This window comes from Manis pentadactyla, chromosome 17 (genome assembly GCF_030020395.1).
Source record: "Manis pentadactyla isolate mManPen7 chromosome 17, mManPen7.hap1, whole genome shotgun sequence".
Taxonomy (NCBI): Eukaryota; Metazoa; Chordata; class Mammalia; order Pholidota; family Manidae; genus Manis; species Manis pentadactyla.
In genome coordinates, this window is record NC_080035.1 from 45,187,806 (window position 1) to 45,206,674 (window position 18,869).

At 34.7% G+C, this 18,869-nt stretch overlaps 1 non-coding gene across 1 annotated transcript; it reads right to left on the bottom strand.

The window, feature by feature from the left end:
* Positions 1–16,858: 16,858 nt before the first annotated feature.
* On the bottom strand, positions 16,859–17,042 carry LOC118916763 (U2 spliceosomal RNA). Its single transcript, XR_005026530.1, has one exon. It is a non-coding gene; the product is annotated as a U2 spliceosomal RNA (small nuclear RNA).
* Positions 17,043–18,869: the final 1,827 nt, after the last annotated feature.

Consider the following 18,869-nt stretch of genomic DNA (forward strand, 5'->3'; position numbering starts at 1 on the left):
GTTGTATTTTCAAAAGTATATATGTTTTTGGGAGGAGATTCCCACTATCCTACTCACGCCGCCATGTCGGCTCCGCCTGAAGATTTGTATGGTTTTTACCTGTTTCAAATTTGTAATTAAAAATTGTGCATGTGTAAAAAGTCCAGTGATCTAGATATGATTGAAAGACAAGAAATGGTCCAAACTGCATTTTCAAAGACTTAATTTAATTAATTTTCCTAAACATTTTTCAAAACATTACCCTGTGTGCTATTGTATATGCTTATTAGCAGTTTTATTACTAGCATTTTACCTAATAATCCCATCTCCATATGAATAAACAAATATATGTAGGTGTTACATTTTTTAGAAATTCCATTTCTTTTTGATTACTCATATCGCAATTTTGAAAGGCTCACATCTACCCTTAGAGTTTCTACATAAAAGTGTATTACTTCTCAAAGGCAGGTAGCCGCAGGTGTTTCCCGTGCAGGTGTTTGCCTGTGGAAAATCACTGTCAGTCAGTGCAAGTCACAGCAGTCCTTCTAGCAGCTAAAATAACCCAAAGGATTTTTTCAGGTAAATATAGACTATAGGATACCCACATAAAAATGCAAATTTAATACTGAGATTTCCAAATGGAACAGGAATGTCAAGAGATTCCCTTGTGTATACAAAGAAAACATATTGGTTTAGAAAAGTTGATCAGAAAGTACTATTTTGTGAGGTGATAGAATGGGGGATCTACTAGAAGAATGTTTTTTATAAAGATGAATAGAAAAGAAAATATTTGTGGAATCATTTTAAACACTGCACTATACAGTCATATATGTTCACCATTATTGTAAAACTGAAATGCTTACCTATATATAATTCTTTCTCATCTAATGTTTGTGCATTTGTTTTGTTTTTAAATACAAAAGCCGATATCAGAGGCATGTATACAATTTAATCATCACTGTACACAGATATGCATATTAATGAGTTTGTTTTCATGGAGAGGAGTTATGTCACTCGGATTGGGGCTGTGGAAGTAAAGATTGAGAGACTTTGGAGCAGTCATGAAATCACTGAGAAGATATCTATACCTTGTATTGAGTATTTGGATTTAATATGTAGAATTCCATAACTAGAGTTCAGGAGTTCTGTATAAGCAGTATAACAGAAGTAACCCCTGAGGTGATGGCAGCTACTGTATTGTATTCCCAAGTTCAGATCACTATCCACATACTTCTAAGCCACAAATTGTATCTAGTAAAATAACAAAAGGAAAGGACTTTGAAAGACATTTTGGTTAATTCTCATTTGAAAGAAGCTAATATTCCTGTGCAAACCCTGCTACATCTAATTGAGCTGGGAGTAAGAGGACAGACTTGAGCTCCCATGTGCTGGTGATAAATTAATCCCTATTATGTGATGATGGAATGATGAGCCTCTTTGCATTTCAGTGTCTGAGAAGTGACATTCATGTTTGGCTACTACTTCAAGAAGACTATTACAATGGGATTCAAATTTAAATATAAGAGATAACAAGGATAAGGTACCAAAGGGAATACCACTTAACATATTAACATTTAAATGTTCATTTTATTTACACTTAGGAAAAGGATTATATTTAATGTGTTCTTATACTTAAATACATAATATAAATATGAACCTTTATATTGGTGGCATCTATAATCTATTTTGAAATTTATATATGATTCTTAAAAATTGCTATTTACCAATTGCCTGACTTTATATTAATAAGTGAGTTATCTAATTTATGCACTTATTTGATATATTGTGAAAAATATACTCAGTCCCCTTATTAAGAAATTAGAAGCTGTAGAACTTTAAGAACTTTACATTACCTCATTCAGATGCCTTGTTTTACCATGGGGCCAAATCAATTTCTGTTATAGTTTACTACTGACTAAAAACATGTCTATTTAAAATACCCAGTTGTGAATTATAGGCCAATTCATTAATGGTATGACAATTTACTCACAGTTTCATAATTATTATTATAATGTTAACTTATTTTAAATTATTTTAGATTATTAATCTTTAAAAAATCCTTATACTGCAAACCAACTTTTAATTAAAATCAGATATTTAATTTTGAAAATTAGCAAGTGTTTAAATATCAAGTGGTTATGTAAATTGAATGACATGTAGGTCTCAAAAATAATTATTTCTGCAGGTTATAAAAATCCAATATGTATTCTATTTTGTTTCTACCCTCCAATCACAGGAGAAAAATTCCCAAAGGACTCTAATGACATACCATTCCCCACTGCATTTATCTTACATTCTTTATATGCGCCCATAAAGGCAAAATATTTTATATGTTTATGTAACACTGATTTTAAGTGCTGAGACATGTTGTGCATCAGAGACCCACAACACAGGGATATTGACAGTATTTTGGTGGAAATGAGATTGACAGTCTTATATTCTTAAGGAGAGATTCATTTTCAGACTTTCTTTTAAAAATGTTACTCCTTGCAGTTAATCATTAAAAAATAGCCCTCTCCTCTAATGGGCTGAGTTACAAATATCATAGGATTTAAAATGTTTAGAATTCTTTTAGCCTGTGAATAAGGTGAATTGTGAAACATAAAATATAATTAGCTAGTGATTATGCTCTTTTCTTAAAAATCCTGATTTAGACCATTCCTTCTAATAAAACACTTCCTTTAAGATTAGTTAGCCTTGATGGTTAAGAGGAAATTCTCTCTGTCAATATTTTATCACTGCATATGCCTTTCAACATTTTAAAGTTCACATTTATTTTCAACTTTTAAAACTTATAGGTAGCTGAAGCAAAACTGAAGGAACAAAATAGCAGTAGATTCACAGACTCCAAGAAGGGACTAGTGCTTACCAAAGGGGAGGGGTGGGGAAGGGCAGGTGGGGCAGAGAGGGAGGGAGAAGGGGATTGTGGGGCATCATGATTAGTGCACATGGTGTGTGTGGGGTCACGGGGAAGACAGTGTAGCTCAGAGAAGACAAATAGGGACTCTGTGGCATCTTACTACACTGAGGGACAGTGACTGGAATGGGGTATGGGGGGGACTCAATAATAAGGGTAAATGTAATAACCACATTGTTTTTACTGTGGAACATTCATAAGAGTATATATCAATGATATCTTAATAAAAAGAATTATAGGTAGCTGTATGCTTCTCTGTATATTGTTAAGAACACATCAATTGAAAACATAGAAGAATCCATAGCTCTTTTCTAATGACTCGTAGGAAAGTCACTGCTGGCAGAGCAGAAAATCAAAATACAAGAATACAGAAGATGACTTACATTAAATAGCAATTCTTATATACAAAATTATTTTGCCTTATATAATGTATACTGAAAAATCAATGGTGACATAAACATATATTTAAACAATTATTACATCTCTTGATTTTACCAAACCTAAATATTTCAAATCTTTTTAAATTTAGGCATACAAGGCAAAAACATTTTGGTAAAGAACAAAACAGAGAAGAATGGAGTAGGTAATGATTTAATTAGTTTAAATTTATTTACACATTTATTTATAAATATTTGATTTCTATCCTGCAGAATTTTTTCTAAGCAAAAGTCTCTAGATTGAATCCATGAAAAAAATTTCTTAGATTTTAAAACTTCAAAGAATATTATGAGAAGAAAGATGTTACATACATTTGTTCTGCATTTGGTCTAATCTGTTGGCAGTCTAAACATTACTGTAGTCCTTGTTGCCTGAATCTGAAGGTTATTTCTCCAGCAGTGATTTTCACTTTCTATTTACTTTTTGTCCAGATGTCTGAGTGGAGAAAAAAACAAACTCAAAAGTCTTTTTTTTTGTCCTAAACCTACTTGTGAGCAGATTTGTTGTTAGAAATTCATGAGGACAAAAAAAAAAAGAAAAAAAAAAAAACTCCTGCTCAATGCAAAAGTTGTAGCTGATGACAGTTATTTCTTTTTTTTAAGGTATGATTCATATACACTCTTATGAAGGTTTCACAAGAAAACCAATGTGGTTATTACACTCACCCTTGTTATCGAGTCCCCCTCATACACCATTGCAGTCACTGTCCATCAGTATAGTAGGATGCCACAGAGTCCCTATTTGTCATCTCTGAGCTACACTGTGATGACAGTATTTCTAATGTCTAGTGTCACCAATTATTCACATTTACAGTCATTTCAGTTTCTTTATAATTTGGTTCCTTTGTAATATCAGTTCCTTTACCCTTTTTTTGGTATTTAATGTAATTTGAATGTTGAATATATATTTTCTCTTTAATTGTAAGATAATTTAAATGTACGGAAAAGTTGAAAAATAGTACAGGAGTCTCCAGATACTCTTCATTCTGTTTTGCTTATTGTTAAAATCTTACATTATTTTGGTGTTTTTGTTAAATGATCAAACTGATAGTATTAGTACAATACTATAATATAAAATCCATACTTTACGTTAGTTTCGCCAGTTCTTCCGCTAAAATATCTACTTTCTGTTGCAATATCCAGTCCAGGCAACCACATTATATTTAGTCACCATATATTTCCAGTCCTATCTGGTCTGTAGCAATTTCTTAGTCTTTGTTTTTTATAACCTTAGCAGTCTTAAAAAGTACTACATGTTCTGTAGAATGACTGTTTTTCTCATGATTAGGCTGAAATTATACAAAGGAAATGAAGTGCTTTTCTTGTTACATCATAGTTACTAGAGAAGAATGGAAACACAAAAGCAGTTGAGCATTAAGTTTATTTGGAGAATAAAGTTCTGAGAAAGACAAGGCTACACACATGAGAGCTGGGGTACAGGCAGACACAGAGGGGGTCACACCGAGGGAACAATAGGTTATATGAAGGGAGATGAGTATTCACTAAATGAGATTAGGTTTCAGGGGAACAGGTGGAGCCTTCCTGGGCTTGCTCTACCCTCATGTTGAGTGGGCAGGTTTTTGATAATATTGTTTCTCCTTGGAACTGTCCTGGCATGGAGAGGTGTGTTAATGAGTATACAGCCTATTTGGAGGTGAAGTCAGGGCCAACTTCTCCTCCATGTTGTAACCAGTCAATATGGGACGGCTTATTTTCTGTGCCCTCACTCACCACCCCTCGGAAGAGTTTGAACAGATTGTATAGAACGTAAGCAAGCACCTGACCAAAGCCGCTGCCCTCCGCCTGCTATGTCCAGCTCTCCGCCTTCTCTAACAGCACAGGGCGCCCATGACATTATCAGGGGCCTTGACATCCATCACTCAGTAAAGCAGTGTTTACTGGTTTTAGCATCTGCAAATTTACTGTTTTTTACTTTCCCTGTTTTTTCCTTATAAAGTAATTCACTAAAACTAGCTCACTCCAAGGGGATGAGGGCAAGCTCCACCTCCTGGAGGAGAAAAATATCTACAAATATTATTTGGAATTCTTTAAGAAAGATTAGTCTCATCTTCTCCATTTCTTTGCTATATTCAGCCACTTATTTACAGTAATGTGGGCTTATGCATGTGTATTTTATGCATTTCATTGTAGTCCAATACTATGTTATTTTTTTTTTTTGCTCAAATTGTTCCAGTTTTGACCATTAGGAATTCTCAGTTTGTCCTCTGTCCCTTTGTCTCACTACCATTTTTTTGAGGGGAGGCATGCTACCATTCATCATTTGTCTTTTGTTTTATTGAATACTCAATTGCTTTCTGGTACTTCACGGTAGTTCTGGCACATCTTGTACTTCTCCCTTTCTGGTCATAGAATCAACCCTTTCACCAAGGAACTCTGGTTTCTTTTACTGGAGACTGGTGTTTGGAGACAATTTTGGAAACCACCTGCATGCTGGATGTGCTCATTTCTCTAAGGGTTTCAATACTTCCAGGCTGTCTTAGTGGACAGAAGTAGGAAATATATGTGTGTACCAAACATACAAACACACATTTATAATAATTTCTGTATCTATCCGTGTTATGTAAAAAGTTACACGTGAGTTTGTCTCCAGTTCTCATCTGACACAATGTGATTCATTCTACCTTCCTTCCTTGTTTACCAGTAATATCCTGACAGTGAGAAACCTGGCTCCCGTCACCTGACTCATTTTCTCACTCACAGTACATGTAAAGCAGGTTCAGATTATTTAACCTATACTGCCATAAGAAAAACACCTACCAATAGGAGTACAGCGTTTAAGTACACTTTCTTTTGTCTGTAAACATTGGGCATTTTTATAATAAACTTCAGTGAAAATAATTTATATATTTATATAAATATGTATACTATATATTTACTTATCTTGTTCCACACTTGAAGAAAAGAGTATGCACTTTAAAGCTGGGGTTCATTCTTCAGCGCTGAAAATGCTTTCCTGTGAACCCACCTAATAATGTTGCTTCTCCAACATGAGCACTCACCCTTTCTTCCGAAACTCATGTTAGATGTAAGTTGGAAACTCACAAAATGAGCTCAATGACTCTTCTATTTCATTTTGAGTAATATTTATCTATTAATAGGTTCTTAAAGGATTCTTCAACATATATTTCAATACATTAATTTTCTTTTTCTCTGAAGGTTCATCTGAGATTTTTCATTACAAACCAGTCCAAGGTCTGTTTTTTTATGGCTGAGATTCCTTCCCATGGTGATTGGACTTTGCAGGTAGAGTCATTGAGTCAATAGGGAGCTTAATCCAAGTCCTGTCAGGGCAGTTTTCACAATTCCTTCCTTTCACACTAGTATGTATATTAGTCCTTCTCAAGGTAAAGACTTTTTTTCTTCTTCCTTTTATAGGTCAAGAGAACATGCCCAGGCCATGGATATTGTGATCCTGAATCTGGCTTGCCACACTCCAGATAAGCTCACTGTTTCTTGCTGCAGACTTAAACTGTAGCTCCATGTGCTGCTGTGTATTTATGCTCACTGTGTGTTCTACAAATAACATTTGTCTTGCTTTGAATCTTTTATAACTTTGAAAAAGTACATCTTTATTCTAGAGCAAAGAGGTTAGCTAACCTCTTTGAGTTAACCTCTAGAGGTGTAAACTCACAACTTCTAGTCTAGAGGTTGATGTTCCTGTTTTATATCTGAAAATACCGCTTCGTTCATTAGTAATTCTTAGTCCGGTTTGTAATGGCCTTTTATTTTTAGCAGTCTCTTTAAGAGCAGTTTGGGATTTAAGCCATGATGACACTGGCTGTTGAATGTTGTTCTGTATAAGGGGAAGGTCAGATAACCAACTGGCCCAGCTGCTATGAATGAATTTCTTCAATAAATAAGAGTCAAGTTACCCAAAGCTACTCTTGCTTTTTTTTATTTGTTCAAGGTTCTATGTCTCTCCAATGTCCCCATCCCACATATTAAATTTCTATCAGTCTCACCACTGTCCTTAAATTCTCTGATTCTGCACATTTATATGACATTGTAACTCTCTATATATTTACAAAGAGATCCTAGATTTATTTTTCAACTCTATTTATCTTATGCCTACAATAGATAAGAGATTTTTTTTGCAGTTTTCTGATATTCCTCCTATGCCTTCAGTTGGGTATTTAAAGCCTTCAATTAATTACTTTTTTTTTGTACCTACTCTAGGATCAAAAGAACAGCCTATGTCACAATGTTTATAATTACAATTTTTGTCCTGGTAAGTGTAGTATGTGCCCAATATCTCACCAACTTATTCTCTATTTGCTCTTTAACACATGCCAGTATTGGATAATTGTTACTTCAATGACTACTAGCAACTCTTTTTATTTTTTCTCAGAAAGAATTGTTGCTTTTACAAAAATTTTGAGCTATGCCATTCTACAATTCAGCGTTTATATTTCAAAAGACCATTTGTAGCATGAATTACACGTTAAGTCAAACTGAGAGCCCTCTCCCTCACCCCAAAGAGGTATCATTCTCAAAATGAATCATTTTATTCAATAAAGGGAATTTTTTGCAAGGATATGGATAGGGCATCAGGAAACCCATAAGTAGTAAAACACTCCAAGATCTAGAGAACTAAGAGACCATTATTACTGTCTATAAGAGACAATTGGAGAGTGGAGAGATGATGAATTGTTAGTGGAATTTAGAAAGAGCTCTATCTGGAGGTAAGAGGCTGTATGGCAGCAGCTGTGGCCTCCTGTGGAGGAAGAGAGCCAATGCCTAAACTGTGCCTTAAAAATGAACCCTGAGGTGAATAAATCACTTTATTCTCCTGTTGGTGCTCCTTGGGCAGTAATGCAATCTGAAACTAATGGACAAAGGAAGCTGATGCTCCCATACTTCAAGTAGTCATTAATGGTTATCCTTCAGGGACACAGAACATAACGGAAAGAATAGAGAGTGGGTCTTCAGGTACATGCGGAGAATAGCCACCCTTTAAGAGTACAAACATGGGATAATTATTAGGGTGCGAGCATTTACATTTTTCTTCCTTGTTAGAAAATGAGAGATTTTACTAAGTTGTATAATATATACTAAATATTTAGAAAGTACTACCAGGACTTTGGTGATTATCTATTTCTCATTTTCTCTGTTTTATATATTTATCTTTTTGCTAAACATGGTGTATTTGTTTTCCCACTAAATTACCTCCTTAGGAGAGAGGAAAATATAAATTTTATTTTTTGAGATCCCAGTTGATAATTCAACCTCTAGTGGGAACATAATTCTTTCTGGCTGAACTACAAAGATTAGTGTTTTAATTCCTTCATTATTAAAATAGATTGTGTATATTTTATGTAACTAAAGTGATCAGTATGAGAATATTGAGAAGAGGCATTGAGGAATATTGAAAATCATAAAACATTCTACTTACAAATTGCCCTTACAAAATCTATTTTCTTTCCATGTATTGAATATATTTTTCAAATTTAGTTGCATATAATGAACTATACACAAATTACTATTTTTTGTTGATCTATGCATCACAATTCAGTTATTTCTCTCACTTCATTACCTTACTTTGTATCAATATATTTAAATTTAGAAATGACGTGTAGTTTTCAGTTAAACTCAAAGGAATTAAAATGCATTTTACCTCTAATAGCTTTGAGAACTAATAAAATGAAAATACAAGGATGATGACATAGTATAAACAGCAAAACATCCCACAAAGAAATGCAAGTAGGCACAACGCATGCGCTAAATGCAACCTCAGGAAAGGAGGGAGCAGCGGCAGTTGATTCAGTTTAATACAGGAAGCTGAAACCGAAGTCCCAATCGGGGGGAGTCCAAGGAAAGTTAGTTTACCCAAATATCAGAACTCTCAAACACTGGAGTGCCAACATTTCGCTAAAGAAGAAAATAGACATACTTCTTAAAGCAAATTCTTGATCATAATTTATATGTAGGAAGCGGAGGACTTTCAGATTTTCCTTCCAATCATCCTGAGAAGTAGGCACAATACCCCTTCCACTCCAGCAGAAGGCTGACAATTTACTTTCAGGAAAGCTTTTATCAGAGATGGTAGATATACAAAACTAGAAACAAAAGGACTGCATATCCCAAATATTAATAACATTAGCCCACCCCCTAATAGGCATTCAATATGCTGACAGAATTGCTCATTTCCCTGGGGAGCGTTCTTCCCTGGGGTACAGGATTATAAACTCCAGAGATTGAGATTTCCAGTCTCTGCCCTCATAACCTAATCGCCTCACAAAGATCTCACCCACAATTACCATCGCACTGACTGGACATTGTTTATCAATGTATGAATTTTGGGGACCACAGGATTCAGATGACAGCACACATGCTAGTTAAAAACACAGAGGTATGTAAAAGAAAAAATTACTGAAGTAATTGGTGTCTATGAAAAGTAAGAATTGGAAGTTGACAAGGTGGCAAAAATGTTGTTTTATTTTATTAGTCTTTTAAAACAATTTTACCTTAAAGGGAATATAATAACATATGCAATAGTGGGTGTTATTTTTAATAAAATAAAAATTTTCCTTCACTCACCCACTTACTTGGACTATAAAATGACTTTTCAAAGGACTAACTCTGATTAAATATTTCCATTTACTTAAAAAATTGTGCATATATATATAAAAGAATATAACCATACACAGTTTTCTCCACTTACTTTTCTTTCATTAAAACATTTTAAGCTCCTTTCACTTTGTTGTACTCATGCTACTCTTTAAATATTTTCATATTATCCTTTGGCCTGTCCTTATATATCATATTGTTGATTTTAAGAACTATTTTTTTTAACATCTCTGAAGCTAAATTGTGTTTTATAATAAGAGTGTCTTTCTGGCATAATCGGTCAGTTTTGTTCTTGTTTTTTATTTGTTAGAAGTACATAAAATAATAATGCAATTTACCACAGTTCCTTAGATTAAACTAAATATAATTTTTAGTCAGACTCGTCTTGATGGACTTTTAATTCATTTCCTGATCTTGGAAAGTAAATACAATTTCATATCAGCACTTTTTTTTTGCATCAGTGTGAGTGTATCAATAGGATTAAAAATATAGAAGGGAACTTGAAAATCATAAAACATTCTACTTACAAATTGCCCTTACAAAATCCATTTTCTTTCCATGTACTGAATATATTTTTCAAATTTAGTTGCATATAATGAACTATATACAAATTACTATTGTTGATCTATGCATCACAATTCAGTTATTTCTCTCACTTCATTACCTTACTTTGTATCAATATATTTAAATTTAGAAATGACGTGTAGTTTTCAGTTGCATGTGCATGTGCATTTTTAATTTGGATAAATTTTAGAAAATCATCCTGTAAAGAGGATGTAGCAATTTCTATTCAAAGTATCTATTGTGTTTTAAAGTATCTATAACTCTACTTCTCCAAAACTCCATTTTTATTTTAAAACACTGTTATCACAACCAAGATTAATCAGTGAAAAAAATCACTTGGTATTGTTGTTTTTATTCATATTTCTTTAAATAAGAAAGTGAGACATATACTTCAATGTTTCATTAATTGTAATTTCATTTAATTGAAATACCTGGTCATACTTTTTTCATACTTTCTATTGTTATTGGTCTCAAAAATTATAGTAGCTCTTTAAATATTAAGTAATATAATTGCTCAAAAATAGACTTTGCAAATATGATTTAACCAATATTTAATACTCAATAATTCAAATAAAGTATGCTTAATATATTCTAGTTAAGGCTAATGATCCATTCTAAAACCATAATCATGTTATTTGTTTCTTATTTGATCAGCCCAAATGCAATTGTTAGTTTTGAGAATTACATTATTTCATTAAATAATTTATTGAGAGAGTGATAGAATGAATAAATGGCATTTATAATTTTATAGTTGAGGAAATAATCACTTTTTTCTATATTTCAGACCAGATAGTTCAAAACGATATTAAGGAAATAAAATCATATATGCCTTTTAGAAATGTCAGAATGCAAAACATCTTAAACATTTTATAAATCATTTATATACTAACCATTGCTACATAATTATATATAGTAAGATAAATCTGCAGTTACATACATTTTCCACCCATGAGCGAAATATATTTCTGATTATTATGAATAATAGAAATTTGCAATCAGACTGACAATACACTGGTAAATACTGAAATTATTCAAATTTGCATCAGAGTGGCCAGTATAACTTCACCTAGACAGTGAACATAACCTTATTATATTTTAAACTTTTTTCCCTTGGAGATACAATCACCATGATACACACATATAAAAAAATAGGAAATTAAACTAGATAAGGGAATAGCAATGACAGGCAAAGACAGTGTAAAAGAGATATGCTCTATCTACACCTCCCAGAATCAACTGGAGTCAGCTGTGCCAAGGAGAGCTGAGCAGTCCCATCCTGCCACTGATATCCCAGCTGTGGCATTCAGGGACTGTCAAAATGAAGCCTTAACTGATCTTAATTTCCAGGATGATATATTGCAGCAGAAAGTGCCTCTGTGAAACCTTTGTTTACTTACAGCTTTAATAACCCATGTTACAGAGATGGGAAAATTCTATAAACTGCCTTTAAGAGACATTTTATTAACCTTTAGGACAACCTCATTTCAATATTCAGCATTTGTGTTATAATTTGAGACCTGGTGGTAAAATGTTCCTAAACTACATTAGCTATTTCTTTATCAGCTGTTGGAAGAAAATTTGCTATGACATTTAGGGCCATTTATGCTTCACATCCATTGTAATATATTTTATTTGGCAACTTACTGATCACAGAACTTAAATAACATACCATTGTGCTTACTATTGATAATATAAAAATATAAAGCAGAGATCTCATTCTACACAGTTTCAAAATATAAACTGAATTAAAAAATTCTAGTAAATTTTATTTAACATATTTGAAATGGAGGGTCCATATTTTTTCTCCATCTGTCACTTTGGCACATAGTGAATTTTAAAGATTAGTTGTTCTAAATGTAATTACTTCTTGTATTAGATTTAGATGCCATTGTAATATTTTCTATGGCTAAACATGTTTTTTGTAATTACAGTTAAGGAAACACAAGATTTTCCTATGTATGCAGGACTTCAACTAGAAATTTTAAATTGTATATCATACAGAGGACATATTAAATGTGGTAATTATAAATATGATTTTTTTTTTACTCTTTGGTGATGAAGGAGAAAATGTTGGCCCAATCACCTTAGGCATTTTTCCTGGTACTATTGGTGAAATTACCTATAAAAATTCATTAAAAATAATTTAATAAAGCAAATTAAGCTTTCTTGTGAATTTATTTTCTTAACTTGAGAGTCAGGAAACAAAGTAGAAACTAGGTCGTGTCTTACTGAGGAAAGAGAAAGTTATTGGTGTTAGCTACCACAGAGTCTGAATTCAAATCTAGAAATTGTAGACCTGAGGAATTGTGAGATTAAAAAGGTACCTGATATTTTAGATAACTCTGGAAGGCACTTATCCAGTTGATTTTCATAAATTATTATCATTCAATATACGAGATTCAGCCATGGGTTAAGTGTTATGCACGGTCAAAGGGATACAAAATCCAGAATGACAACAATCTACTTTCAAAAAACATTTCAGTTTTTGAAAATGTCAGACAACAGACATACAATCTTAATATATTTTGGTGAATAGAATCAGAGAAGGGGTTTTCAAATGGCAGTACGTGTAATGAGAAGGCATTTGAGAAATGTGTGGGATGGTTTGGTGGATAAAATAATTATGTGTTGGCATTGATTGGACAAAGGTCACACATGTTAAATATCCTATAATATACCAATACCCCCATATAGCAAATAATTATTCAACACCCCATATAACTCAAATGTCCTGTGGGCCTTTTTTTTAATAGACCTAGAATGTACTTCAATTTTACATGCACTCATTAATTAATCTTTGATCAATTTAAATATATTCTCACGTATAAAAGAACGCGAGAAATATATAAATGTATTATAGATAAGAAAAACTTGGTTCAGAATTTTTCAGTAGTCATTCACCACTCTTGAGATCATATTGTCATGTAAGTGAAATCATACTGTAATTGTCTTTTTGTGACTGACTTATACCACTTAGAATACTATCCTTGAGAATGTTTTAGCATGTGTCAGGAGTTCCTTCCTTTCAAAGCTGAGTAATATTCTTTTGTATGCATTTACCACCTTTGTTCATCCATTCATCCATGGATGAGCGCTGAGGTTGCTTCCACCTCTTGGCTACTGTGAACATGCACATGGGTGTACAAATATCTAGCTGAGATCCTGGCTTCAGTTCTTCAGCATATATACTCAGAAGTGGAATTGCTAGATCATATAGTAAATCTGTAGTTAATTATTTGAGGAAGTACCATGCAGATTTCCAGTGGCTGAACCATTTTACATCCCTACTACTAGTGTGTAAAGGTTCCAGTTTTTCCATATCCTGATCAACACTTTTTATCTATGTATGTATTTATGATAGTAGCCCTCCTTATAGGTTTGAGGTAGTATTTCATTGTGGTTTTGATTTGCATTTCCTTAGTGATTAGTGATGCTGAACATCTCTTCATATGCTTGTTACCAATTTATATATACTCTTTGGAAAAATGCCTATTTAAGTTCTTTGCCCATTTTTTAATTGGGCTATTTTATTGTTGTTGCTGGTTTAATTTTAGGAGTTCTTTATATTCTTGAAATTAACCACCTATCTGGTATATGACTTTCAAAACATTATCTCCCATTTTGTAAGTTGCTTTTTGTTTTGTTTATTGTACACATTAATGCACTAAATATATTTTTACCATAAGAAGTAAAATTTAAAGAACATTTTGAGTATCTAATTCAAGATGCAAAGTGTATTACATGAGGTTTCAGTGTTTTGCTGGGAACAAGTAGAAGATACAGGGATATTACCTAATATTGAAAAAATATTAGATTAGGGATATTGAAAAAAATAACAGAGAGACATACCAAAGAAAGGAATAATAGAAGTTCAAATAAGTAAGTTAAATTGTCAAAAAGACATTGATTCTCTCAAATGATAGTTTTAAGTATGTGTTTTATATTTTTGAAGTAAACAAAGTTAAACTGAGTTTTGCATGAAAATGTTAACTTGGGGAGTTATCTCGGAACAGTATGAGCCAAGGGGAGAAGCTGGGTAACTAGCTGTGACAAAGGTCCCAGATGGTATCTATGGAGTCCTCTGGAGCTAGGATGCTCGTTACAAATTTTTCAGCATTGAGACAAAGCAGCTAGATATATGCATGCCCAACCTTAACCACTGGGTGCGCTGTCTCCCGAAGGAGAGGGTACTGCCTTGCACATATTTTTTTACCTGTAACAAAGACTGGTATTGTCAACTTGTTAGGTAAGTTTTTATACAGATTATTTAGTGCCTTCCCATGATAAATAGTGTTTTAACAGAGTTTATGTGCAATACAAAGTTAGTTCAATTTTTATTTTTTACCCCCATAGGTCCATTCACTAGTGTCTTTCCCAAACTTCCTCATCCCTGCTTTTCCAATTCTTGTCCTACCAAGCCTATCAAGTTCTTGGCCAATTTTCATGAGTACATATACATATCCAGTATAACCATGTCATTAAAAAAGAAATAAGCCCTAAAGAGAGTCATTTCCTAGGAAAACAGCAAACCAGAGCTTAATTACAAATTCAACCTATCCCAGGAATGTGACTCTTCAAAATGCAATCTGAAATTTTCTGATTGGTACTAGTGAAGTAATCTGCATGAAGAAAACCTGTATCCCTTCTCCACAAAAAGAAGACATCCTGACCTGAAACAATCCCTTCTTTTATTTTTCAAATAATTTCTTGCTCCAGCCTCCTTCCTGTAAAACCTTCCATTTTGTACAACTCCTTGAAGCATCTCTCTACTTGACATGGGATGCTGCCCGATTCATGAATCCCTTATAAAAATAATTAGATCTTCAGATTTACTTTGTTGAACTTTGTTTTTTTAACAATATATATTCTTAGTTTGGGGCTATACTCTTTCTTCATAAATTACAGAATAGGTAAACTTCCCAAAGTTCTCACTGGGAGAATTAACCCCTATTGTTGACTTTATGAGGTACTTTTATGTGAGGCTATAGTAAAGCAATTCATTTTTAGTTTGCAGCTGTTCTCTGAGCCGACCAGTGGAAGAATCAGGCTAAGCTACTTACCTCTTTTGTCGGTTGGTCATATGTGGCCCCTCTTTATGGTCATAGGTGTGAGCTGGGGGGAAAGATGCTGGTGGAAACTTGGAGGATGACATGGGAAACCAAATTCAACTGATTAAATTTGAAGATGTAAGTGGCTTTATTAAGGGATTCATGAGTCGGGCAGCATCCCATCTAGCAAGCAGAGAGCTGCTCCAAGGAATTACAGAAAATGGAAGGTTGTAATAGGAAGGAGAGCAGGGCAATAAGTTCTTATCACACAGATTACCTCATCTTCTTTGGGGGGCTAGAGAGGGCTCAAGTGACAGATGATTTCATTGGTGCTGACCAAAAATACTTGAGTTTATGTCAAAAGGTCACATTCGTGTGATTAAGTCTTAGTTTGTGGGACAAATGACTCCATTTGTGTTTATTGTTTCTTTTCTTTCCTTTTTAACACCACCTAATTATGAATCTTGCTTGCACATGCTTGATAATAGAGCACTTTTATCTCATGATAGATTGCTGCTGGACATATCAAATATTTTGGTATGATGGGTATAACAGAATCCAGCTCATGAAGAATACTCCACTCTAGTATCTTGGTCAGTTGATGTTTTATGCTGAGTCCAATGGTGTATCAGGAGTTAAAAAAAAAATGATGTAAAATTCTCTGCTGCAGATGTCATGGCTTTGTTCTAATACCCTAGCTGTCTACTTTGTGATTCTCCCCTTAGGGTTTGCCATGGTCTCCACATGGCATTTTATTTCATCGTAGATTTCTCTAAAACCATAGTTTGTTTGATATCTTGTTACAAGAGGCAGGTCTGCTCACACCACAACTTGAACCTGCTGTATTGTCCTTTTCTCCCTTAGTTCATATTCAAAGTTAATAATTTTCTCTACACGTAAATGGGTGGAGGCAGTATTCTCAGAGCAGAATGTGCCACCACTTCCATAACCCAAAGGGCCTCTAGGTTGTGTGCTTCTTTCTCAGGGGTGGGAGGTAAAAGATGTCACAGGTTTCCCTTGCTACCCAAAAGCAGAGCATTCCTATGAAAACATTCACAAGCCAAAATGGCATAGAGTGAAGAATCAATTATTGGTAACTCATAAGGAAAAACTTTGAATCTTCCCAGACCCAAAAAAGTAACCTGTCAGGCTCTTCTGATACCTAAAGACACATCTTGCCTATGGGTGCAAAGAATAAATCGAGAAAAAACACAGTTGCTCACACTAAGGTTTCCACTGGTGTGGCAGGTCCCTAAAATTTCTTTCAATTTGTCCCCAACCTCTGTACCCTCAGGAGTTCACCTGTCTTACAAAAACCTCCCATGTTATTTTTCCCCTCCAAAGGGGTGCCCCATTCTGGGAGTCCAGGTTGATGGAGAAAGCTCCTCTTCCATCCACCTGCTCCAAAAATCTATTTAATGTGTTGCCCTTGGTTAGAGGATGTATCAGATATTAAACTCATACTAACAGATACTACACTTGATCTTAGCCAAAAGCCTGAGAAGACATTCCTCCCACATTTTTTTATACTATGTGGATACCTACTCAAATACCAGGAAGCCATCAAAATAGCAGAATACCGTGATAGCCTATATGAAGTCCAGTTGTTCCAGGGAGTTTGTACAATATTATGATGGGAGTGGGGCAAAGGTTAGTTAATTTAATTCTAAGTGTATGGTTGTTTTTCTCATGTGAGCACAAATTGTTCTTTTTGCTAAATAAGGCATTTGCCCTGGGCCGCGTACCAGAAACTGTTAGTCAGCTCAAGCAAAGACAGTGTGCTTGGCATCAGGCTGTAAATGGGGCGAGAACTGCTTGAATGGGCGGGGGCCCACTCTTCTCCTCCTGGACCTGTTAGGGTGATACTGTTGCCAAAGTGGTAATTAAGGTGATGATATGAAGGGGATCACTATCCTTGCATAAGGTAACTTAAGGGGTCAGTAATCCTTGCCTGTCCCCAAAGATGGAGTTACTTTCTTTTCTTAGTAAGACAAAAGGAGTACGTTTCAGTAGGTTTTACTTGATCTTCACTATTATAGCTCCCACCCAACAGACCAGGAATCAGTGTGGTGATTCTGCCAAGTCCTCTGTATGCCCTTTCCAATTATACATCCCGGCACTGGGAAAATTGCCACCAAGTGTTCCTATGGACGGAGTAGATTGACTGTGAGCCAGACCCAGAACTATAATCAATTCACCGCCTAAACTCTGTAAACTCCTACTCTAATAAGGGAGCCGCGACGACGCTGTGAGTCCCTTGCTATTAAGTTCAGTGGGACACTGGGTTCAACAGTGTTTTTAATGCTTTAGTATTTCCTTTTTCATGGCATATGTTCCCTGAGTAAATGGCTGTAGGCCACTTTCTGGGAAGAATGGAGAAATTATATTTGTGTATGCTTGCTATAATATTCCAGCATTCTTCCTTACAGCCAGCCAGCCTTCTCTACAGTTAGTGGGTTTCTGGGCTAAGAACTTTTCAAATTTGAAAACAGCGTGAGGGATTACACCAGTTTATTGGTGATGTTGCCTGCTGCCTCCTGATCATCCATCCTGGATTTACTTTGTATTTTATACAGAGCAATATCCTTTTTGACTACCCCTGGGAGCCCCATGTTCTGTTAAATGTCTTCATAGCTCTCCGTGGGTCAAGTCTTCCAAACTGCCAGTTTTATATCACTGCCAATTACAATAATTGCATTCACCTGGTTTCATTTGATTAAGCAGTACCACCTGGCCTCCATTATCTTTTTGGATCTTTTCATGCCCATTACAATCAGGGAACCGAGTTCTGTAACAGCATCTCTTCTCATCAGCCTTTGTCTACAAAAGATAGACACCACTGAGCCACTTAATGATGCTGGTTCTTCTCTCACCAGTGCACTTCCGTGTCTTCACCTGTCCTCTGTGAAAGCCCAGTGGGTCAAGGCAGAGGACGGTGTTTACTGTAAACACAACAAGGTCTTGTCTGCATTGCTCTCCTCTGCTGGATGTGGTCTCTTCACTGGAACAAATCAATGATCATGATATGCAGCTATTGATTCTGTGAATGCATTCTTTTAAATACTCAGCCGAGAGAATTAAAAGCAGTTTGTCTTCTGATGAAATAAAAAGAACAGCAGCATGTCAGTGTCTAGCCTTCAGATTATTTTGTCTTGACCCTTTACTATTGAAAGGGTCATGGTTAGGAGGATAACGTACTTCTACACTAAGAAGGCAAATCCTTGCAAGTTTGTCACCATCATTACCCAAAAATTTAAGCATCAGGACAGAGAATCACAAAGTCCCCTTGGACCTGGCATTCTGATTTTAGGAAGACTCCATGCACAGGCTAACAGA